Here is a 26,638-nt window from a genome sequence, read left to right as displayed (position 1 = left end):
TTTCAACGCCAATTATGGAAACGCAAATGCGTGAGTTTTCTACTCCAGTTGTGGTAACGCTATGCAGATTAGACATTTTTAATTTCCTTTATTCTGTTTTATTTTTATTCAAAAGTACATCAGAATGAATCTGAAAGATCGATTCATTAACAATGTTTAATTTTAAATGCATCAAACATTAAGAAAATAAACAGAATCGTTTAAAATAAGAGGCCGAAAATTTGTCAAGCCTATCCTCTTTAGCGTGAGAAAAAAACTGAAGCCTTACTTATTTGGCGGTGGGGAAATGAAAGGATTTTTTTGGCGGGAAAGTTAGTTTTTAATTAATAATTAAAATTCTAATTAAAAATTCAAAAAAAGGGACCCCAAGTGCACATTCCCGACCTCCAAGGTATGCATGTGCCAAATTTGGTAGCGGTAGGTCGAACGGACTGGTCTGTAGAGCGCCAACACACACACACATACACATTGAGTTTTATACAAGTATAGATTAGCACAACAAGCATTTATAGCACTTACAGGAAATATTCAAAGGACATGTCTCGATTACGCAAGCTATGAGAAGGGCTGCGAATTCAGTTGTCGCTCTTGTTATCTGACTGTGCTCCAAAATGTGAGATCCGTCACAAAATAGCTCTCATGCTGGTTCAAGGCGGGGAGATAATTTAACTGAACCAAATTTAAAAGACTTGCCGTTCCATGTTATGCATTGTTATTTATGCAACTGCGTTGTAGTTCTAATTTAAAATTAAATTGCATCCAAAGTGAGCTACACATCTTGTCTATATTTCCTTTCCTTTTACTTTTTTCACTGACAAACAGTCCACTTTGTCGCCCTCTTGTGTTTCCAATTCTATGTTCAATCGGAAAACAACAGTTTGATCTACTTTGAAAGTTTGCAAACGATGTCCTCGAAACAACTTACGTTAAGAAATAATAGCTACAAATCCATGATTTTTGCACGAATAACATGTAAGGAAAAAAAAATATTTACAAATGCATGATATTTGTTAGAATGATCAGAAATAAGAAATATAAAAGCTGCAAGTCCATTATGTTTGTTAGAGAACATTCATTAGGACACGCATGATTTTCTAAAAAAAATACCATTTTCCCTCTTAATAATTCACTAATGAGTATTATTAACACACGATGATGATGACGTCGTGCCTGCGTTACCACGGAAAGGGGGTGCAGTAGCTTCTGAGGGTAAATACCCCTGAGCACCGGAGAGCAGAAGTCTGACTTCTAGCTCATATGAAGACGAAAATCACACACTCGCTTGCACAACCCCTTTTTACAGGGGGACACATTCGCACACCTCACAGATGAAGAACAACCATGCCTCGAACCCAAGAAGCCCAGGTCACGGGGAAGACGTGCTAACCCTATGCCAGGACGCCGGCCATTAACATACGATGAATTGGAAAATAGCGAATTAATGAAGCAAAGCTTATGACATTTCTGATGCGGCAAATATTTTACTGAACAATCTTTTAAACCAGCTTATCATAAACAAACGCACTGTTCTACTACAAGAAATGAATCTCCAAATTTCATTTCTTGTTATTTATCAAAAAAAAAAAAAAAGGCAGAAAATTACATAACTTTCAATTTTTTTTTTAAAGTCTTCCATAATTCTTTTCGAGTGTAACAGGAAATGAAAGTTGCAACTTTACACGAATTAACTGTGAAACATGATTTTCCCGCCTATCGTGACGTGAAATGACTAAGAATCACAAAAGCCGACAGGTGCACGTAAATCAATTAAACCTCGATAATCATCCGAACATCGAAGTTCCTCATTCGATAAAAAAGAACACATCAAATAATGTCCTGAACCAGATAAACAAAAAAAGAAAGCAGCAGCAGCAGCATTTTGCCCCATTTACGACATAACCTCTTCTAGGTGCTTTTAAACCTCCTTCCAAAAGGTTTTTTCTTTCTCTCACAGTGTTCCGATTTTGCTGTCCACGAGGAAAAAATCGCCTGAAGGTTTCTACACCAATTGTATCTTTCCTAGATTACTCCATCATTCTTTGCTGCTTTATTTTTGTTTGCTCGATTCTATAGGGCCGAGATGGATTGTGAATTACTTTCACCCGAGGGGAACTTTCAGGGGTATGGACATGGGCGTGTAGGACGTAGGCATGCTGCTTTTTAATTCCGGATGTGATTCCTGTGGGCTTGCGAAGGTGATTGACAGGAGCATCGAACCGTGGACGAAGAGTTTCACTGTTGCCAGGCTGAAAATCGACATGTAAGGAGGAAAAAGAAAGTAATTTGAGGGAGAATCTTTGTTCTTCCTGTTTTGAGAAATAAAAACGGTTTCTTCAAAAAACGGTTTTAAGGCATAGAGACAATTTGTTTGTTTGTTTGGATTTAACTCTTGTTCGAAAGTTACACAATGCCAATCGAGAATAGATCTGATAATTTTGAGTCCTGTTCAAATGACCACGTCGGTATCCACTATTCATGAAAGCTTATACTCTGTACCTGTGTGAGAGCTCTTCATCACCAACAACAAATACGTGTAATAGGTCCATACATAATGCAAAACTTACTAACACACGCGAGTGCGAACGTGTGTGTGTGTGTGTGTCTGAAAACAATATTTCAAAATAATAATATTTAGTATTCTCAATACAAATTTCTCAACAAATATTTATACATATATAACACAACATACTAATGTACGTGATACAGTAATTGTTCTTCTTCTTCTTCTTTTTTTTGTTTTGTTAAATGTCAACAATCAAATGTACAAATCGTTGTACGGGCGTTTAAACTACTACATTGAAAGCCTTTATAATGCTTCAATGCTTTGCTCAGCTAATTAATGGAAATCAAAATACACTCATTTCCATAAATTAAGAAAAATGCAAGTTCAGGAAAAGAAAGAGTCAGAAGCAAAACAACTGTGACTTATTTGTAAAGTCTATTTATTAAACAAAAGGTATAGAGCAGAAAAGATGCTATATGTTTGATATCATTAATAAAAATTGAGATTTGTTGCTCCTTGGAGCAAATTACAAAAAAAATGGCTTTTTACAAAAACCAATATTAGATTGTTGGTATGATGCTTAATACATATTGTATGTCTCCCAGACGATGCAATACAGTCTGTACAACGTCTAGGCATGCTGAGAATCAAATTATCGATCTGATCTTGGTGGATATTATACCACTCATGGAGCAATGCTCTCCGAAATTCCGGTAGACATGTAGGAGGAGGTTGACGGGCTGCAATTCGTCAGCCAAACATGTCCCATACATGATATACTGGATTCAAGTCCGGTGAGAATGCTGGCCAGTCCATACGGGTGATATCCTCCGTTCGAAGGCAACGCACGGTGAAAGACGGGCGTTGTCATCCATAAACACGAATTCTGCGCCCATGGCGCCCCGAAACATACGTACATGTTGTTCCAAAATGACGTTCCTATAGATTTGGCCTGTTATGGTTCCAATTTGAACATGCAGATTAGTTCTGGAACCAAGAATAATTCCTCCTCCAAACAAGCAATGCTGCCCCACCGTAACGGTATCGTTCAATGATGTTCTCTTGGTGGTAACGGGTACCTGGCGCTCTCCATATGAAAGTCCAGCGAGAATCAGACTACAAGCTAAACCTGGACTCGTCGGAAAACTTCACACAAACCCTCTGTTGCTGTGTCCACAATACATGCTCTCTACTCCAGGCTAACTGCAGGCGACAGTGAGTTGCAGGAAGTGGAACACATCTTACAGGCCTATGAGCATACCCAAGCAGCAAAAGATCGTTGGCCAACCATTGGCCAAGTATCGCCCCACGGAACGAGCGAGATTGGGGCGAGATCGGAGGCGATCTCGCCCCGACATTGGTCATGTCCCCCGGCGGTACGCCGCGCGATGGTCGCCCCGACTTGTTTTCGACGAATTTGCCGATCCTTTGGCGACTTGTTATTATCACGGGCGACGTTATACCAAGCATTTCGCGACCTGTTTTATCAATGGGCGACCCAATACCAATCATTTCCCGATGTGTTTTAACAATCGGCGACCCAATACCAATCATTTCCCGATGTGTTTTAACAATCGGCGACTCAATACCAATCATTTCCCCATGTGTTTTAACAATCGGCGACCCAATACCAATCATTTCCCCATGTATTTTAGCAATGGGCGACCCAATACCAATCATTTCCCCATGTATTTTAGCAATGGGCAACCAAATGCCAATCAATAGGCAATTTATTTCTGAACACTTGCTGGTGTCAAATTGAAATATTAGTTTAATGGTTACTCAATTTTCTCAAACTCTAGAAACTAGTGTCATAATATTTAAAACTATCATACTTTCAAAATTTTGTCAAAAGCCTGAAAATACGAGATATTTTGAATAGTTTACTTTTCTTTTTTACCTATTAATAATAGTGTTTGTTATTTATTTTGATAAATTTAAAATTCCATAAAATACTTGTTTTCGATAAAAATTCATGGAAAATGTCATTCTAACAATTCTTCCAACTTTTTTTTAACTATTATTATAGCATAGATCTTACCACAATTTTACCCTATAAAATGTTTAAATGACATTTTTTTACTGTTCTTTAAAAAAAATAAACAAATGTTAAAATTATCTGAAATAATTTTAAATTTGATCACCTCAACATCTATCTACATATAAGATTTATTTCCTTCATTGATATTTCCTATTTATTTTCATTGTTTAATGCATGGGAAGAAGTGTTAACATAATCATAGTTTCAATTATATAATTAATCAGTATGATTTTACCTGATATTAGAAATTTAAAAGTAGATGTATTATATATATTGCCTATATCATCTGTTTTTAAAAGCTATTTTATAAAAATTCGAAACAGAAAAATATATAATTCTTATTAAATTTTTTTTTTTTTTTTTTTTTTACTATACACACTTTTATATTGCTTAATGTGAGCAATAAACAAATAATTCCTAAAGAATAATGAATAAAACACAAATTCCTATTTTAACACCCTAAAATTTAATGCATTGGTTAAAAATAGTTTAAAACACTAAATTATATAATTCCTATTATATGTTTCTTCAATAGAAAATATTTTACAAGCACAAATTAATAAGTTACTTCAAATTTCTAATATTTTCATAATTAATGTTTAGTGAGGTTTAGATTTGTAGCAAAATAACAAAATTTGATCAATGTTAAACCCCGAATATTTCACAAATATGTTTCATAAAAATTCCATATACAAAAATGTAACGCTTCTTTCAATTTTACTGATTCTATTTACTATTGATTTTACAAAATTACTTCATGAAAAAATTTTATACCTCATTATAAATTTTAGTGTTAGCTAATGTCCAATAGATAACATTTTACAAGCACAAAATAATAATTTACTTCAAATTTCTAATATTTTTTTTTATTATCTATGATTAGTTTGGTTTTATGGCACAAGAATTAAATTTGATCTTTGATTAACACTGAATATTTCTCAAAAATTCCATACACAAAAATGCAGCACTTCTTTCAATTCTACAAAATTCCTTATATTTACTATTAACATGCAAAGTTTCTTCAAGTTGTAGAAATTTTACACATTATAAATGTTAGTGTCGGTTGATGTCCAACATACAACATTTTACAAGCACAAATTAATAATTTACTTCAAATTTCTAATATTTTCTTGATCTATATTTAGTTGTTTGGTTTTGTAGCACAAGAACCAAATTTAATTAAGGATTAACACTGAATATTTCACAAAAATTCCATACCCAAACATGGAACACTTCTTCCCATTATAGGAAATTTTATTTACTATTAATTTACAGAGTTACTTCATATTGCATTAATTTTAAACCTCATTATAAATGTTAGTGTTAGCTAATATTCAATAAACAACAATTTACAAGCACAAACTTACTTCTTATTTAATAACTTACTTCAAATTTCTAATATTTTCATAATTTATGTTTAATGAGGTTTAGATTTGTGGCAAAATAACCAAATTTGATCTATGATTAACTCTGAATATTTGAAAAATATGTTTCACAAAAATTCCATGCACAAAAATACAACACTTCTTTCACTTATGTGAAATCTTATTTATTATTAACTTACAAAGTTACTTTATGGTGTAGAAATTTTATACCTCATTACAAATGTTAGTGTTAGCTAATGTCCAATTGATAACATTTTAAAAGCACAAATTAACAATTTACTTCAAATTTCTAATTTTTTTAAAAATCTATGATTAGTTTGGTTTTGTTTAATGGCACAAGAACCAAATTTGATCTATGATTAACTCTGAATATTTCACAAAAACTCCATACCTAAAAATGTAAACACTACTTTCAATTATACAAAATTTCTTTAGACAAATATTTTTTTAATTATTATTTTCCCCTCTTTATTTTTAGGAGAAAAGAAAAACAACTATGCAAAACAATTTATTTACAAAGACCTTCATTAAATAATATTTTAGAAATACAAAGTAAAATAATAATTTACTTGAAATTTTTTACTGAATTTTCTGTAATGACTTATACATTCAAGCAAAATCCTGAAACTATGACTTATAATTTAGAAGAATAAATAATATTGACACAAAGTAATTTATAAAAAATTTATTTAAACTTTATTTATTATGTAATACTTGAAGAGTTTGAAATTTCTAAAAATCCACACACATTTATATAAATATTATATATATGTATAACTGAATCTTCAGCTACATATAAAAAATTATACATTTCATTTTTCTTTTTTGCTGAACCTAGAAAACAATTATAATGGTAATTGAGATTTCGCTTCATTTAAAAGTACAAATAAAACATTTGTTGACAATTGGAGATGAGTAATTAACAAGCAAAAGAGCTTCTTTTTGCAGATTTGATGAACCTAAAAAAACATATTCCTTAATTAGAATAATGATTGAGCTTTCACTTCTTTTAAAAGTACAAATAAAATATTTGTTGACAATTGGAGATATGTAATTAAGGAGTAAAATAGATATATAGAACTTCATAAGCTTGATAATGTTTTCAATAATGAACTATATAGGCAAATATTATAATAATGTTTAGGACAATAGAGAAAAATAATATAAACTAATGGGTGTAAAATTTATGTTACTATTTTATGAAAGGTGAAATAATTATAAACTATTCACATAAGAGTATTCAAATATAACTACATAATTGCAAGATTTTTTTTTTTGAAATTTACAATAAATATATTCTGCTAATCTATTTTTTTAGCCTTATGTCGAAATAAAAATAATAGCACAAATGTTATTGCAAAATCAAAACATAAGAACGCAATTTAATATTTTTTAAAAAACTTTTTTCATTAGAAATTGTTGTTACAAAAGGAAAGGCATTGTAAATGAAATGGAAAAATATCTGCAATAATTTAAGAACAGACACACACAAAAAAAAAGATAGGAAATAAAATCACTTGAAAAGAATACAAACAAGAAAAGAAATGATAATGGTCGCTTACGCCTAACGCTAATAATATCACGTGCAACTCCATGTTTCAGGTAAGCAACGAATTCGAACGGCTTCAACAAAAATAATCTTTTTTATTCACTATTTAGAATAAATAATATATTATTTACAAATATATAATAATAAAAACTTTACACTTACCAAGTTTCTTGAAATGACAGTATGCGTTGCTGGTTGAATTTCAAAATCCAATACACGCCAGGTGATTCATGGGAAATTTCTAAAATATGTTCGCATAGCGCCGCCTAGGAAAAACCACTTTCCTGACATCGAGGCGACTATGGGCCGATTGCTTTGAGCCGGTCTTTTTCACTAAGTCGCCGTAGGAGTTCGCCCCGATGAAAAAGCGATCTTCAGAGGCGACAGAAAAAAATATGGTCAGAATCCGATGTCGCGCCAATGCAAAGGTGACATTGGCAAAATACGGGCGGCGTATATCAGATGGCTGCGATGCTTGGCCAATCGTTTAGCGACTTCTCTTGCTGCTTGGGTATAGACCAATCTGCCCTAAGCATCTGTACACGGTCTGCCTTGAAACTGTCGTACCAGTGGCTGAAGAGAGCTGTTGAGACAGGTCTGATGCTGTGCGCCGTATGTTTCTTTTGGCAGTAACTGCCAAATACCGGTCTTCATTCGGCGTTGTAACTCGGGGGCGACGTATACTGTAACGTCTACTCACATTACCATCATCTTGGAATCGTTTCCAAATCCTGGAGATGACACTCTGGGCGATTCCAAGTGCCTCGGATACTTCCAGCTGGGTACGCCCACATTCCAGACGGCCGATAATTCTACCAAGTAAAAAATCACCCAAATGCGTTCTTTGTGTCATAACTATGTGGTTATTGCACTGAAAGGCTTATAAAGCGCTTGCGAACAATTTTACTTCTCTGCCTGTATTCCTTATACATCAATCACTCTCTTACACTCTCGTCATTGTGACGTACTGTCAGTGTCATCTGGTGGCTCCCTACAATTTGCATATGATTTTTGAAGATTTGTTTAGTCATTTTACGAGTGATATATGTATTTTAGAGTTCGATTTCCGCGGGACTCTGAATTATCCTTAATTTATGAAATTGAGTGTATTATTTGAAATCTCGGCAAAAGGTTCGTCTTTTATGAATATAAAAATTATTAAGTTAAAATTAATATAATACGTATTTAAAATGCTAATTATATTATATCTTTATTTATTATTAATATTAATATTATTTAATAACTTTAGAAATATTTTAAAACATATACATTAAAAATTTAAAACTGCAGACAAATATTTTCAAATACAACAAAATAGTTTTATATATTCCTCATTCTAATGTTTTTTTACTTAATTTACTCATTATTTGCACTTAATTAAGCATTTTGAAATGTATTATATTATTTTTCAATAGTATATTTAAATTTTTACAGTTATATCCTTTTACAGTTTTTCTTACAGTTACAGTTACAGTTTTTTTTTTTTTTTTTTTTTTTTTTTTTTTTTTACATTTCATCTTTAGAAAATATTTTTATGCATGCTTATAGAATTTCAATTAAAATTTCGAGACCAATTCTCAAAATAAAAATTGCCTTTTTATTATCTGAATGAAATCTATGTCTAAAATGGTTTTACAGAAGCTCTTTAATGTATAACAGGAATTTTTATTATAACTTATGAACAATTTTAAAAAAATTAAAATTAAAAATAAGGTTGTGTGAACAGTTTTAGCGAAATAAAAATAAAAGTAAAAAAAAGGAACGTCATTTCCAGAAATAGTTACTTACAAAGCACCTGTTCTTCTGAACTCATTAACTATTCAGTTCATGTAACGGCGCATATTTTATTACAAATATATTCCGACTATTATTAAATTTGTGATTCATGTTTTTGTGTTGTTTTAGTTAATTTTGAATTATATATACCAAGTTTTTAATCTAGTTTACTTTATGAAACTTTTATTCTTGTGAAAATGTTTCTTATCAACAAAAGACTAATAAAATATTCTTTAATTTGTTTTTTTTTTAGAAAACATTAAAAGAAAATCATTAATTTCTTTTTATAGAAAGTAATTTAATAATAATTCAACTTAATAATTTTGTGTAAGTAATTACAGTTTATTCGCATTTTTTTTCATCATTTCCTATTTCACAAGATACAATTTATGTCATTTAAGCTCTACAATTTCACTTTTATGCTCCACTATTTCACTTCATAAAAAAAAAGAAAATAAACAATACCGCATGACCCACAAAGCCATTTTCTTCCAATGGCAAATAAAATATTCCATTTTTTTTTTTATTTCCCGCCATCTTGAGGGAGACGAAATTTCCTACATTTTCTCCCATACCTTTTTGTAACTTAATTCTGCTCGTCGTTACATCAGAGCAAACGAACCATATCAGGAGCATTTCATAACCTTTGCATTTTTCGGAACATAAAAAAATAACGACATGAGATAGAAAGGAAAGTAAATGTCGAAGAAGAAGGGAAATTCGAAAAGCCGCCCGCCGAAATTTATTCGTTCCAAATCACGATCGCGAAAAGAAAGAAAAAAAAAAGTTCTTCCCCGCTTAACGGTTGCCCAATGTTGCTGCTCTTATTCTAAAAAGACGGCAGAAGAATTCCGTCTGAATTTTCAACTATGCACAACTTGACTGCATGCAGGGTTATGGAAATCGAAAAATATCGAGTCTGATTTACTGTCCTATCATGGAATTTAGGGAAATGATATTACCAGAGATGGACACAACAATAGACCACGAGAAGGTGACTGAAGAATTTTAAGACAGAATAAAAAAAAAAATTCTTCTGTTCTCTTTCTTTTTTGTTTTAAAAGTGTCGTTGAACTGGCGGAAGTCGTGCAAATTTCAATAAGTCTTGCATACCAACAGGGTGTGGAATATACATAAGATGGTGTGGGACTCACTATGCTTTAAAAACTCATAAGGTTCCATTCCGAACTTCTTATCATTCGCATAAAAGAAGGTGTTTGCTGTTACGTGGGCAAAGAATACGATGGGAGTATTTTGGGAGACAAGATGTCAAGAAAATGCGTCTTGTTTTCAAATGAACGAATCTGTTTAATGAAGTGAGGGAGGAAAGGTGAAAGTATGGAATGTAGGTTAGCCTTTTGTCCATATTCTTTTGTAACAGACGAAGAAAAGGATGTCCAATCAGTGTTTTGTTGTCCATTATAATCTTCTTCCTTAATGTATAAATATTTATACATAACAGTGTTGGGTCAAGAGGTTGTTGATTATTAGCATTACGACATTTGAAATGACTAAGTGATACGTGTAATGTAGAAATTATTGTGTTCTTCTATCACCATAGCTATTAATAAATCAAATCAATTTCAAAAAAGAAGATTTTGCAACAATTATACAGAAAGCACAATGATGTCCAAGCAATATTTTATGCCAATTATAATGTTTTTCTTTATTATATAAATATTTATACATATATCAGTGTTAGGTATAAAGGTTGTTGGTTATTATCATTACGACATTTGAAATGACTAAGTGATATTTGTGATGTAGAAATTATGGTATTTTGCTATAGATAAGTCAAATGAATATCAAAAAGGAATATTTTGCAATAATTAGATAGAAAACACGATGATATCCAATAAGTTTTTGATGTCCATTATTATATTTTTCTTTAATATACAGGGTGTTTATTTAGTCCCGGGCCCATTTTGATGCTTAATAACTCATAAAATAATAAAGATAGATTAAAATTAATAACATAAATGGTTAAATAGACTCAAAAAGTTTCATGACCCTTGTCAATGAACTTTCACGTGTGCCCCCTTCGTCGCACGGAGAATATCAAGTCGATAGTCAATTTCACGCCAGGTAGCGGCAAGCATGTCGGCATCCACAGAGCCTATTGCGGTTGTAATTCTGGCTTTTAGGTCATCAATGTTCGACACTCTCCTCCTGAAAACGTTGTCTTTTACAAACCCCCAAAGGAAAAAGTCCAGCGACGTTATGCAGGTGATCTGGGTGGCCAAGGAATTGGACCTCCTCGCCCAATCCATCTTCCTGGAAAATGGTCATTCAAAGTACGAACGATGGTACCCCAATGTGGTAGCGCACCATCTTTTTGCAAAAAGACATGTGGCTGAAACTCTTCTAGTTGTGGAAATACGAAGTTTTCCAACATGTCTAAGTATACGACCGATGAGACCGTCTTTTCTGTAAAAAAGAAAGGCCCAATGACTCGGTCGTGCATTAGTCCGCACCACACATTAACCTTTGGGAAATCCCTTTGTGCCTCACGGTATTCATGGGGGTTTTCAGATCCCCATATGCGCACATTATGGCGATTAACAATGCCAGAAACATGAAAGGATGCTTCATCGGAGAACATTATGCGCTTCAGAAAATCAGCAGCATCTTCTATCCTTCTTAGCATATCTGTTGCAAAGGCCATCCTCCTAGGCCTATTGTTCGGTTCCAAAACTTGAACAATTTGAACTTTGTATGCATACAGTCTTAATTTTTTCTTAATAACTTTGTACACCGTCGAAATTGGCATATCCAATTCTGTTGCCGCTGATCTCACAGATATTCTAGGATTGTGTAAAAATGTCTCTGACACGCTCAACATCAAAATCACTTGTACAAGGACGTCCGGAACGTTTCTTATCTGCGATACTTCCAATTTCTAGAAAATTCTTTTGCCACCGCAAGATGCTGTTTTTGGATGGAGGATCTTTTTGGTAAATTCTTCTGAAATTTCTCTGTGCTTGCACTATCGATTTCGTTTCTATGAACCACCATAAAATCTGTGCTTTCTCTTGTGGTGTATGCATTATCCTTAATATCCTCGAATAAAACATCACATACAAAAGTACTGCGTAGAACAAACACATCAAAAGTAAACATACACATTGCAATAGTTTTCAGAAACAAAAGAGAGAAAAATGCAATTAATAAGCAGACGATATTTAGAAAAGTACAGATATTTAGACTGGAAAATAAAATTATCTGAAATTAACCACACGCGCAGACGATATTTACAAGAGTAAAACTGAAAAGGAAAATATATGAGTTATTCCATTAATAAATGCCATAAGTTTGTTTATATCTTCATTATTTTATGAGTTATTAAACATCAAAATGGGTCCGGGACTTTATAAACACCCTGTATATTTATATTATAAATGTTTTCACAGGTATTAATGTTAGATCTAGATGTTGTTGAAACTAAACATTATGGCGACATAAATGATTAAGTGATATTTGTGATATAGAAATTATTATCTTCTGCTATCACCAGGGAGATTGTTGATAAGGCAGATGATTTTCTAAAAGGAAGATTTTGCAACAAATATACAGAAAGCACGTGATGTGCAGTCAGTCTTTGATATCTATTATAATCTTTTTCTTTAATACAGGTTTATATTATAAATATTTATACAAGTATTAGTATTAGCTCTAGAGGTTGTTGGAATTAGTAGCATTATAGCGATTAAGATGACTAAGTTTAAAACCATCGAGCTCCAGAACTTGCAGATCTTGTCACCAAGGCTTTTGGAGGACTCTAATCTTTTGCACTAGCACTGTATGCATAGACACGACAACAACAACAACAACAGATGACTAAGTTATACGTGTGATGTGGAAATTATTGTATTTTGATATCACCAGAGCGATTATTGTGATTGATGAGTTAAGTTATTTTTAAAAAGGAAGGTGATGCAATAATAGATAGAGAAAACTATGTATATATATTAATCATGATGTCATAAACAAGGAATACATTGGATTGAAAAAATGTGTTCATGTTATATACTTCTCTGAAAAGCATCTGTTAATTGTATGATAACATTCTATACATGTCTTCCAAAATTATTCTATTAATGCGTACCACTCCCAAACTCTTACTGGTGCAGATATCAAGGGTTCCCTACATAAATGAAAGCTAAATATCTGGCAAAGGTATCTAGATAACAAAAAAAAATCACAAGACGTAAACCCTGATGTTATTCTATGGATTTCATCGTTTGACCGGAAATACGACGGAATTTTAATTCAATTTGCAATGGCCTCTCACTTCTCCTGTACATATATTTATTTTTGATACATTTACACCAATTTGGAGTCTATATAATGTCTCTTTGAAAATCCTTCAATTTTAAATGAATGCTCGATTTTTTTTAACAAAGACCGTGTCAGTACCGGCAGAGATTGTATTGATTTTAACTCACATTTTCTATTTGATAAAAAAATCGAGTATTCATTTAAAATTGGAGGATTACCAAAGGGACATTACATAGACTCCAATAGACATATATAGACTCCATGTTAACGACTCCGGTTAAACGATGAAATCCATAGAGTAACATCAGGGTCCTTAGTCAAATTTAAAAGTCGAAATTGGATATTGCAATTTTGCATTTACTTTACAAGCTTTTGCCCTTAATTCTATGGATTTCGAACTTCATATTTAAAGCTGTTTTGGGCAAAGAATATTCAAGAACGAATCTTACGAAAGGAAAACTTATTTTCCATTCATCTCATTTTGCAATTTCTTCTATGGTGCAGTACTTATAATTAAATGTTTTGGGTAGAAAAGAATGAATTATTATCTGTATTGGGTCTTGAATCAATTTTTAATAAAGGAAGACACTAATCGTATTAAAATGGTTTTCTAAATTTTATTTTTGCATGGATTCTAAAAATTTAAATGGAAAGTTTTAGGCTTATACCACAGTTTCATACCATATCACCCATATCAGCAAGATAACACAAGTAGTTTTGGCTTGGTTTGAGTTGGCGAGGAATGTGTCGTAGGGTGAATGAAAATCTCGGACTAATCCGTAGATGGGTCATCTCAAAGGGGTAGGCGTGAAATTTTCGTTTCCCTATAAATCCTTAACTTGTGAAAGTGGGATAATTCTTCAAAATAGCGAGTAATTACTGTGTTATAAAATAATTTTATATTTTAGTATCTGCCTTTTAAAATTAGGTTATTTTAGGATTCGATAACCTTATTCTATGATTATAACATTATAACATGGGCTTATGATTTATTGCACCGAAGGTATGGCGGCACCGTGATAAAGTTTTGGTTGTGTGGACAATAGATTCGATTCCATTGAATGTTCGATTTCTGTACGAATTGTGTACCTACATTTAATCTAGGCAAAAGAAAAATCTAATTTTCAGGCAGCTGATTAGCAGGGGCAAACTAAAAAATTTTGCGGCGCCAGGCAATATTCATTATGATATCCCCCCCCCTTTTAATTAGCTGGACAATTTTATTTCACCTTTCAGAATATTTTTTAACCTTTATTTTAGGTTAACAGTTTTTATTTTATTGATTTTTTGGAAATAGATTTGTTTTTCTTCATCTGATTCCATACAATCCAACATCTATGTTTGTATGCAATATTATTGTAGTAGTAGTTCTGGGTTTATAAATTATACCGTATATAAGAAAATAAAATCTCTAGAAACCAAACCAATTTTTCTTGATAAAGTATTCACATTATCCTATTTTTTATACATACATATATATATATATATATATATATATATATATATATATATATATATATATATATATATATATATATATATATGTGTGTGTGTGTGTGTGTGTGTGTGTGTGTGTGTGTGTGTGTTTAACATAATTTCAAAAATCCTGTCGACTAAATAATATGTAACATTATTTTGGTTGAAGCAGAGATCAAGTTTGTTTGAAGTCATAAACGAGACGTTGTATTCTTAATTCTCTTTAATATCCATCTCGGGAAAGCAATTCATTTAAAAGCAGACGCAGTGCGATACAAAAGCAGAAGTAAGAAAGAAGCCAAAAGGGCCGAAACAAATGATCATTAGTCTTATATAACATAGAACTTCCGGCCACGTGCAGATGAAAAACATATTTTGACCTCTGATAAGGGCAAAAGTATCACTTTCATTTGATACGTAGTACTGATGGTGCATTATTTTTACAAAGGGATTAATTGAACCGAAAGTGGAATTGAATCACGACATAAGAGAATATTTTTAGAAGGAAGTTACTATGGGCTAAATTAAGATTAAGTTTTGGAAATTAATTTGGATTAAATTAATTAAGAGTTTAAAATATCATTATATATATATATATATATATATATATACACACACACACACAATTGGCAGCTGTCTAGCGTGTTTAGTTGAAAATTCGCCAATGACGACAAGAAGATTTAACACTTAAAAAAAATTCAAAAACTGTCTTCACAGTTTTAAAGACTGTTCTGTAGCACAGCCGAATTCGTAGATAAGGATCTGAGTTTTACATCACCTATAGACAAATAGACTGAAACAATTTATTTCGAAACCAGCCTCTGGAACCCCTCATTACGCATGCGATGCATGAGTCCATTCTTTATCTGTATCACAACATTCTGATAAACGTATCGATGATAAGACGCTGCTTACATAGACCACCTCCAGGCACAACATGGCCCAATCTGGTGAAAAATGCTTTTACTAAGAGGACAACTAATCTTTCCCAGAAATCTTAAGCCATTTTTTTCCCTCTCTTTTACACGAGCTTAGGGTGAACGTCAAACACGGATGTCACATTTCTTCAAGTAACCAACTCTCTTTCATTTCTTTTATTTATTTTTTTCATTCTTTCGATTAATAGTTTAGATTTTTTTTTCATTGCTTTCGATAGGGCGTGGCGTTTTGTGTAGGTTTAGATTTAAAGCTCGATGATGATATTTATCTTGTAATCTATCACAAGAAGTGTAACGCACAAGATGGTACGGTTTGAGGGTGATTTTTTATATTCACAGACGATTCTGGAAGTTCCTGGGTGAACTAGTTGAATTCAAGTTGTTTTTTATGATTGTCAGATTGCATTAAACTTTAATGAGAATTCTTTTACCTTCATGTTTTCTATGTGTGTGTTTTATATCTGTCAGTTCTTCTGGTCATATTTGCTATTTTTTTTCTCTCTTTTCTACTCATATTTGGACGTTTTATTCTATCAAATTTTCATTCATGAAATCATATTATCAATTTTAACATCGATCAGAGTATCATAATATAATGAATTTATTCATTCAAAGCAGCTCTTTGATATGAACAGAATATTAAAGTCTAAGGGTTTTATCATTTTTTGTGATAAATCTAAATTACTGATTGATCCAATTGGTATTAATTCTTTTAATTATTGTTAACGTAGTATTAATTTTCATTGAAAATTTTGTTGGTGGTGTTTAACTTATTTAAGTTTCTATATTTGTTTCAGTATTTCTATCCAAGCTTTACATTTTCCCTAATTTCCTTCGCACATTTATTTTTTTCCTATTAATATTTCAATAATAATTCCAAAAATGTCTATTTTTCTCTCGAAAATTTCATCTATGTTTCTGAACATTTCTCCCTATTTTCCCCAGCATTTCTCCTATTTTTCTCTAAAATTTCCCCTATTTTTTCCTAAAATTTTCAGAATATCAATTTTTTCGATACTAGTTTTTTAAAGAGAAAAAAATACTTGTGTGAATATTTTATAGTACTTACACTTCACTAAACATCCTGTAATTAAGACAAGAAGGTCCTTTATAGATTTTTCTGGACAATAGATGAATGTAGATGAAAGGATGGTCTGAAAATTGAAACAATAATGAACCAAAAATGAAATCCTAAAGGCACATAGACATATGACATATCTACTAGTAGAAACGGATTGTGCATAGACACTTTTTTCAATATGTAAAAGTAATCATTAATTTATTTAAATTCGATTCGTAAATTTCTCAATAACCTAATGCCAGTTTTTTCAATCTATAGGAGAAAAGCAAGAACAAATGCACGTGAAGGCATGAAAAAGACTTCTTAAATAGTTCTGCAATTCTAAGTAGTATCCATTTCAGTTTCGCATATTAAATATTAGCATGAATGGATTGTGATGATACACTCGTGCATTCTTCCTTCTGCTTGAATTTGAAAATATCGAAAACATAATCCCTTCTTTTCTTCGTTGGCGTTAAAAGCAAGTTTTAACTCTATGAATTCTAAAACGCCCGTTCAACAAAATTATAGTGGGCGACGAGAAGCCCAGATATCACCGTAAAATGTTCCCTTTTTCATTAAGTATAATTGATTGAATACCTGAGGTGCTTACTTTGTTCGTTAGAAATGTTCTCTAATATGGATTAGGAGAATTGGATTGCTTTAGAGCCATAAGATAAATGATAGCCTCAGTATTCTCATCTTCTTGCAGAACTTGGGGGTGGTATTGTACTTTTTGTAGGGCTGGAGGATGAAAGGAATTTTTCTTATCTTTAAAAAAGAAACTCAAGTATTCAAGTATTCTTTGCTACATGAACTCGAATGATGTTAAGAAAGAAAGGGGGAAAAAAACCGTTTGTTCGCTGCAGAAATTTTTCTCCCCGACAGATATATGCTATAAAATTTCTAGATGCGAAAGTAATATTCTTACACTTTCATGATTATTTTTCATAGTAAAATAAATCTTTACAATCAAGAACAAATAAAATAAAATAATAATAATGAATATTTAATTTGAGTTTTATTTTTAATTTAAACGAATGAAAAATTATTCATTTCTTAGCTACAATATTTTTTTTATATTATCATACTGATCCGAATACAGGAAGTCATATCATTAACTATCCGACCAGCCTCGAACGCACTGGAAACTGAATACTGGACCACCGCTATAGAAACAATGGCGGGAACTGTGGTTGAGTCCTAAGGGCCATCACTGACTACTATACAACCCTTCCCTAAGGAAGTACGTCCCGTCATCGATGGGAGAAGCCAGCCTCCCTCACACCTTTTTGTGTAGCCTTCAGGGTGGCGAGAACCAACCACCATGCCGGAAACTTCTCATCCCTCAGTTCCGAGGTGCCCCCGGGGAGGATCTGGAAACAGGAAGGTCTAAAACGGAAAGTTTCATCAAAAACTAATTTGTAGTTGAATTTTTAATGATTACAACTCTTTATTATAACTTATTAGTGATTACAACTTTTTATTAAAACTATTTAATAAATGCAACTCCGAAAGACTTTGAAAGCAAAAGAAAGAAGTATAATGAAGTTGGATTTTATATTTAAGTAATATTTCGTGATAAATAAATGGGGAGGAAAATTTATATCCAATCCCGTTTATTTATTAACATTGCTTTGTACTTCGATAAAAACGATTTTCTTGATGTTTAAATTAATACCAAATGATATAACATGACAGTTTCCAAAAAAAGCTCATCTTATCTTCATAACAAGAATGAAAATTTTTATGAAGCAATCTATTTATAAAAAAAGGAAAACATTTTAAAAATAGATTATTTATTGGTCTATTTTTTTAAACATCAAAAATCAGAACAACGTGCTCGAAAAAACAGATTGAAGGTCAAGAGGTCAAGTCATAGTAATACCTTCTAAATTCTCTCAGTTTTGTGCGAAGCTGGAAAAAGCATTCATTCAAAAGATAATTGGAGGGCAAGGTCAAAGTATTTTCATGATTTAGAGAGGTGAAATGGTAAGTAGCAAAAGTAAATCATCGTGACTTGTATATGTAAAAATATATGTTACCAGAATACTGCGGTAGAAGCTGATAGCGCAAATAGAATTGAACCTCAGCTAATAAATTATTAAAATGAAGACGTCAAGCCTAAAATGGTTGGAAAGATTCTGTGTGATAAGGAAAGTGATATAAAATATACAATGACTGTATATTCTCTCTTTATTCAATATTTAATTTTAGATCACACTAGTATTTCGCCATTTAAGGTGCGAGTCTTCTTAGGAGATAGCGATATGTATAAAATCAGGAGTGTTTCATCTTCGACTGTTTGGTGTGACATCAAGGCAGTGAAGGATTCGAACCTCTGGCATTGAAATTGTGAGGCCCTTTTTTTTTTAATAATTGGCCAATTTACTTTTCGATTTCCTAGTATTTTTTGACTCAATATGTTGATGATTTATCGTAGATAATTATTATTTTTTATTTTAGTAATTGTAAATATATGCATGTCTTTGTTTATTTTTAAAATAAAATTCTTGTAAAACAATGAATTTTTATTAATTAATGATTTTTTGTTTACAAATAAAAATGGAGAGCTTTAAAGAATTTTTGCCACTGTTTGATTCAGAAGTTAAACCTCAATTATAATTACAACAAATTTTCACAAATCTTATTAAAATCGTGTTTTGCACTTTAAAAATAAACCGATCTTCTTCTTTTTTTTATTATCAAAAATGAAAAAACAAATGTCGGGATGAGATATAAAAACATAAATACAAATGATTTCAGTTTCACTTTAACAATGAAATATATAGTGGTAAAATATTTTTGAAACAATTCTAAATAAAAAGTAATAAGTCAACAAAATTATTATCATAGAAATTACACCTTTTTTTAATTTTAAAATAATGTAAAATTTAATTTTGATTAAAATAGTTTCGGGTGATGAAAAACATAAACATTTATCAAATTTTTAATTAATTAAAATTTTTAAACATTTACCCTTAATGAACAATCTTACCATCCAAAGTATATAAAGGACATATTTGATTTGGTTAATCTGCCTGACCCGTATAGAGCCAACATACACACACACATACTCATTTGTCTTTATTATTAGAAGATAAAATGACAGCACATGTTATTGTTTCTTTGTTATTTGTATTAAGTAAAGGGCTAATTAAAACAATTTTATATATGATATAATCAAAAAAAAGTTCAACGTGCGACACCTTCAGACAGAGAAATTCTGTATTTAGATAAACAATTAGATATCCCGCCATTGTATGTTTTAAATCTATATCACAAACGTGAAACAGAAGTATATTGAAAACAATCACAAAACGTAATGATATTTGTATATTCGACCACCTACAGAGCCCAAAGCTATTTTGTATTTTGTCCACAAGATCTTAAACAACATATTTCAGTTTGAAGAAAGATTATAAAGACATGAAACCAAAGTTGCATGAAGTTTGTGCATTATTTATGTTACTAAACTACTCATGCAACCACCGAAAAAGCATGTGCCTCTCATTAGAATGTTTCATTGTGAGAGAATCGTTTGTTTTAGATGTCCAGATTCTTTTCATTCTTTGAACTGAAGCGACCGAACCAGTTTCGAATCTTTGCGGAAGTCTTCTCGAATATTTTGCATCTAGGACACTTGGTTAACTTTTGATCTCTTAATCGAAAATCCTGATGATTGGACATAAGTGAGGAGGAGATTTAACCTAAGAAGCTAAAACTAATAAAAAGAGAATAATTAATTTAATTATTTTTTTCGCTGGTTGGTAAAACATCATTTACAATTTATTTCGAAATTCTGCTTTTTCAATTTTGATTTATTACTTTAAAAAAATTCAGAATTATAGTACAATCAAATTTATTAAAAGTTAAACGCCTTCAGGGAACAACTGGTTCGACAAGAATTTTTGTTGTGTTTAAGTTCACTTAAATCTCTTATACATGAATTCAGGATTCCGCCAGCAAATTTTTGTAAGCAACAATTTATCACTGAAATTAAAATTGTATTGTTTGAACCGCCTTACGCCTGCTCTATTCACTGTATTATGGAACTAATGGAGTCAGGTTCCAAAATCTTATAATGCTATAATTGTAGGCTTCATCTATTTTCCTCTTTGTTTTGACTTGTCTTTACATTCTGCGTGTTGTTGTTTATAATGGCACTTGCCATGCACAAGCTCGCTGACGAAGTAATCTATTTTAAGCCAAGGGAGCGTCTCTTGTTTTAGTAGCGCCAACTAGGGCCAAGAGTACGTCTTAGCTACTCACACATCTCATTCGCTTGCATAACCCCTTTTTACAGGGGGGCACATTCACACATCTCACAGATAGAACGGAGGAAGAACAACCATGCCCGTACCGGGACTCGAACCCAGGACACACAGAACATGTGGAAGACGCGCTACCCCTATGCCAGGACGCCGGCATTCTGCTTGTAAACAATATTAATATATATGAAACAGATTCTTTCGCCTTTAGTTTTTAAAAACGGAAGAAGTTCAGTTCAGTTATGTAAGTGTCACGTTTTAAAGCAACGCTAGAGCTATTTTGGGACGGAACTCACAATTTTGATCCTCGGTCAGCTGACGAGGACAACACCTGAGCTGAATTTCCTCTCCAAACTTCTACACCATACCATCGGGAGGATGTTTGGCGCTACTGATTTAACGTGCACCAGATCCGCTAATACAGAGTCCTCTGGCGGAATCGGGTTTCCAATCTGAAACCTTTCAACTCTGTAGCTGAGACCATTCCACCAGGGTAATGCGGCTCCGCAAGACTGGAAGAAAATCATGCGATTAAATATTTGATGAAATAAGGAAAAGATTATTAATTTTAATGCAAAAATTGAATTTATTATTTAAAATATCAAAATATTTTCAAAAAAGTTGCCAACATTCAAGCAAATAGTGTTCTTAGTGAATTCAAAGGTTTCATTTCTATTCGTCTTCAGCAAAAAATACCGATCCATAGGGAGAAATTGTACATCTATTCTCATTTGGCAAGGAGTCAAATTAGGAAATCAGGAATTTTGAATTTTTTTTTTATAAAATGAAATGACAAACTTTGCTTGAAACTTTCTGATTTCATCGCCAGTCTCTTGTTCAGAGAGTCTTAATTTTCAGTAGTTTGTTTAGATTTTTATCATCTGTAGTCTTCCAGTCATATCATTGTCACGAAAGAAAGAAAAAAATTCGCACAAAATTCTATATTATGTCTTACGTTGTTTGCGTAGCTTTATTTCCTGTTCTTGGAAATTTTGATATGTTTATATTAATCATGTCATGGGCAATGTCATGTATTTTACATGACGTTGCCGATGTTTTATGGTATTTGAGAACTAGAGAAACTTGCTCCAAAATTTGAGAACAAGTAACTACAAGACTTTAAGACTTTTGTCTTGTAAAATGTAGACGTGTAATGAATTTTGATTCAACTTTGTTAACCAGGCCCCCGTCTATCAGTCTCATGTTAAAGCGATAGCTGAAAAACGCAACGACTAAGAAAAATGAAATTGGGTACATAATCGTGGAATTAAAATTATAACTCTGTGCCATATTTTGATTTTTATCGGTATCTAAAAAGATCATTCGGGTTTCTTTACTTTCCTGCAGAAATATAAAACGCTCACATACGAGACTCTTGAAATAAAAATATGAGCATTTGCGGTGTTCATTGCATTCAAACAAGTCTATAAATTTTATGCGCGGATGTGGGAAAATTTTTTTAACTCTCTTATTAAGAAATATTTTGAAAGACTATATTTTTCAAGAAGTATATAAGTAAGCTTCGAAGAAACCGCTCACGCTTTCTTTTATTACAATTATATTTATGCAATTTTAAGTCACAAATAACTATCCCGAATTGGAATTTCCACTCCCTATACTGCCGTAACTCCTGCTCAATTAAGTCTTATTTACTCAGCTGATATTTCCATCACAAGCGATTGAAATAATTACAACAGTTTTTCTCACCATAATCTGGCCCGGAGATATGCATTTAACTTTCTCTCTCTCATAACCTTCTTCCATCCATTGCTCCGAGCCCAACCGTCTAAAATCTATTTTAAGATCCTCTGGACATAAATCTGCTCCATTTAAAACCCGGCGCCGAATAGAAACGCCGGAGAATAACGACATCAATCGATTCTCACCTTAAGATCGCCCTTACCAGCACAAAGAGATCTTGATAAAACAGATAAGGTAAATATAGAAGTAGGGCAAGATGGAGGTCGTAGTCGATAGTGCTATATTAAAAAGAAAGAAACCCACGATCAGCTGAGGGGCGTTTGTATTTTCAAACTTTCAATCTCATGTCTTCAGGTGGTTATTAGAAATCGAAATTTCTTTGTTGAAGCGGTATCGATAATGGATTTCATCGGGTTGTAATGAAAAAAAAGATTTGGGTGTAGCTATTATGATAGGAGTGATTGATTTTTAAAAAATTCTGCTTGGGATTCCAATACAATCTGTTAAAAATAGAACATTAATTAGAGTGGTGTTTGAAAAGGACCGTTGTTAATATAATAAATGTTTCGTGAAATTCCTTTGGTAAATATAGAAATATTCGAAGCAGTATTATTAGATTAACTTGTTGATCAAATGGTTTGCTGAGAATATTAGTGGATTAATTAGTTAATTAATCCACTAAGAAGTTTAATTTTAATTAAATTTAATATGTATAATTTAATGGTCATGAATTTATCAAGAAAATGTATTTAAGCATAATTGTGACAGACACCAAACAGTATTATTTTAATAGCCTTACACTTGTCTGTTCACCGTGTACATGAACCATCGAAAATGTGTCAAGCAGCATAACATCATAGCATTCTTAGAAACGTGACTGATCGGATAATCTTTCTTCTAACTTTCTTATGATGACTTCCTATTCTTATACTACCTGTAAACTACAGAGGCATTAAACTGAATCTTACTACATTAGCTTGAATTAATGAGAAAAAAAATCAAGTGATTGAATATTCAACGAAGAAATTAAATGGATTAAATTTCAGTGCAACAATAAAATACAATATTAAAAATTATGCAGAAAAAAATTTTTTTTTTCAAAATTGTCAAAAATTAGGAAAAAAATTGATGGATTGAAAAATGGATAAGATTTCAAAAATAGATATTTTTTCGTATTCTGAGAAGTAAAGAAAAAAAAAGGAGAAATTCATTTAAATATTGAATTCGATTATTTTTATCATTAAATTATATTTCCATTTATTTATGGAAAATGAAAAATGTCATCATAGAGAGTCATCATTTAAGAGGACTTTCCACAAGATATTAGGTGACATGCAAAGTTATTATTTTCTCGCATATGAAGAGTTCAATATCGCATAAAAAGAATAAGTATTTTAATTCTCAAAAAATTTGAACGCGAGATTTTGCTGAATCTCTACACTTCAAACATTTCTGAGTCCGAATGCATATATGGAATTATATCCCTCTGTCAGTGAATAAACAAGCAAACAAAAAATACTTTTTGCAATCCAATCAATGAAAATAGACATATGGATAGACATATACACTCATGTCCAAAATTAAGGTCACAAACATAAAATCTGTGAAAAATGAAAAACTATTCACTGTGTTGCCACGAAATTTGGCACAGAGGTACACCACAATGGAAGAAAGAACATAGACACATAACAACATGGAAAAGATTTTAATTGGGAATTAAGAAACAGGGTATATCAAAAAGTGTTACATTATGAATCAGAGATACAGCATTTATCTCTGGAATAGTCTGTCTAATATGGAGTGTGACCATTGTGCACTGCTATACTGGCTTCACAACGAGATTTCATACTGTTTATGAGGGTATCCATAAATGCTTGGGGCAACTAAGCCCATTCTCCCAAAAGCGCGGCATTTAACTCTTGGAGGGTATTAGGAGGGGGGTTACGCTGTGCAATGGCTCTTCCGAGACCATCCCAAACATGTTCAATAGGATGGAGATCCGGAGACCTCGAGGGTCTGTCCATACGTCGAATATCCTCTTTAAAAGAAAATCATCAACGATCTGGGCTCTGTGTGGACGCCATATCGTCCACACGTTATCGTCCATAAACGTGAAGTCTGGGCCAAAATGCCCCGGAACAACCTCACATAGGCTTCAAGGATGTCATCCCTATAACGATGTGCATTGACAGTGCCCGCATCGAGGACGTGCAGTGGTGTACGACTGTCCAACATTATGCTACCCCAGACAAGGATTCCTCTGCCACCAAATCTGTCGATTTCTTTTACTAGGAGGGATAATAGCGAGTTCTTCGCTCTCTCCAGATGAAGATTCGATTAATTAATTTAAATTAAATCAATGAAAATAGACAATCTATACACCAAATTTGTAGATTTCTGTCAAATTTTGAACGAAATCCATTCAGCGGAAGCGTGTCTATCCAACTATAAGTAAAAATGAACGCGATAGCTACAAAGCGAGAAAAAATTTTGCCGTAGCCAAATTTATAACTATTAAAGCGATAGATTTAGCATCTATAATGTAGATCCAAAGGAACCAAGAACCAAGTCCATCAAAGGGTAACTGTTGTCTGTCAGAATTTTCGCATGCATGTAAGCATAATTTACAAACTTAACAACTTTGAATATAGTTCACAGTTTCAGCCTCTAAGATGTAGATTCTTATCAAAATTTGAATCAAATCTGGCATGGGATCGAAATGTCTGTCTGTTTGTATTTTCTCATGCATGTGAACTCGATAATTCAAAATTGTAATGATCTAATTAAAGAAAATTCGACATGTGATCTTATAAGTACTATTGTAGTTTTATGTTAAAATTTTGTTTCAATCAATCAGAAAAAAACCCATCCAAAACATATATTTAATTTTCTGGTTCATATATCAACAATTAATCAGTACTACACCAAGCATATATTACGTGTGAGACACTGAAAATAAGAATCTCAGAAGACATGATGCCCATGCTCTTGCACGAAATTTACAATTAATTTCATTTCAGTAGAAAGAATGGATAGCATTTTTATTAGATGGTATAAGAGAAAGTTTCATGCAGACCATTCGTAAATGAATCTAAATTAGTTTCGATTCATATTTCTTGCTAGATAATTTTATCCGCTTGAATATAAAACAAATAAAATTTCAGATAAAAACTAAAAAGGATGTCTGAGTAAAGGAAAATTAGACTCAAAATTTATTATGATTCTGTTTTATTTTATGAGAGCACACACAAAGAATCTTATTACTTCAAACTATTAGAATACAACATCTATTTATTACCATAAACATGCAAATGTTTAGTTCTCAACAATATTTTTAGCACACACTGAACTTTCATACCCATTTCCGCTTTCTTATTAACAAGATACCCAACAAAAAAAAAGAGAGAAACAGATATTTTAAAAAATGGAGCATTCACTTTCTATTTCCAAAACAATAACATGGAAGTATTTTAGCGAATTTCAGACACGCGCCAATTAAAAGGTCTTTTCTGCGTAATGAGGAGAAGAAAGCCCCTTGTTAACATCTTTCGTTCCCCCTCGTTGTTCGAAAAAGAAATAATCCTCCTAAAACAAAGCCGGCACGTTAATAAATAAGGTAATCATGCAAATTCGAAACAATGGTCCGCCATTTTTGTTTTT

General features: G+C 32.2%; 1 long non-coding RNA gene across 1 annotated transcript in view; it reads right to left on the bottom strand.

Moving 5' to 3' along the window:
* Positions 1-26,638, bottom strand: part of LOC129976320 (uncharacterized) — a 134,025-nt gene that overhangs the window by 65,728 nt on the left and 41,659 nt on the right. Inside the window, exon 2 of the long non-coding RNA XR_008785127.1 lies at positions 21,574-21,789. This is a non-coding gene — a long non-coding RNA (uncharacterized LOC129976320). The remainder of the gene's footprint in view (positions 1-21,573; positions 21,790-26,638) is intronic.

Source organism: Argiope bruennichi, chromosome 7 (genome assembly GCF_947563725.1).
Source record: "Argiope bruennichi chromosome 7, qqArgBrue1.1, whole genome shotgun sequence".
Classification (NCBI taxonomy): domain Eukaryota; kingdom Metazoa; phylum Arthropoda; class Arachnida; order Araneae; family Araneidae; genus Argiope; species Argiope bruennichi.
This window is presented reverse-complemented; position numbering and strand designations above follow the sequence as displayed.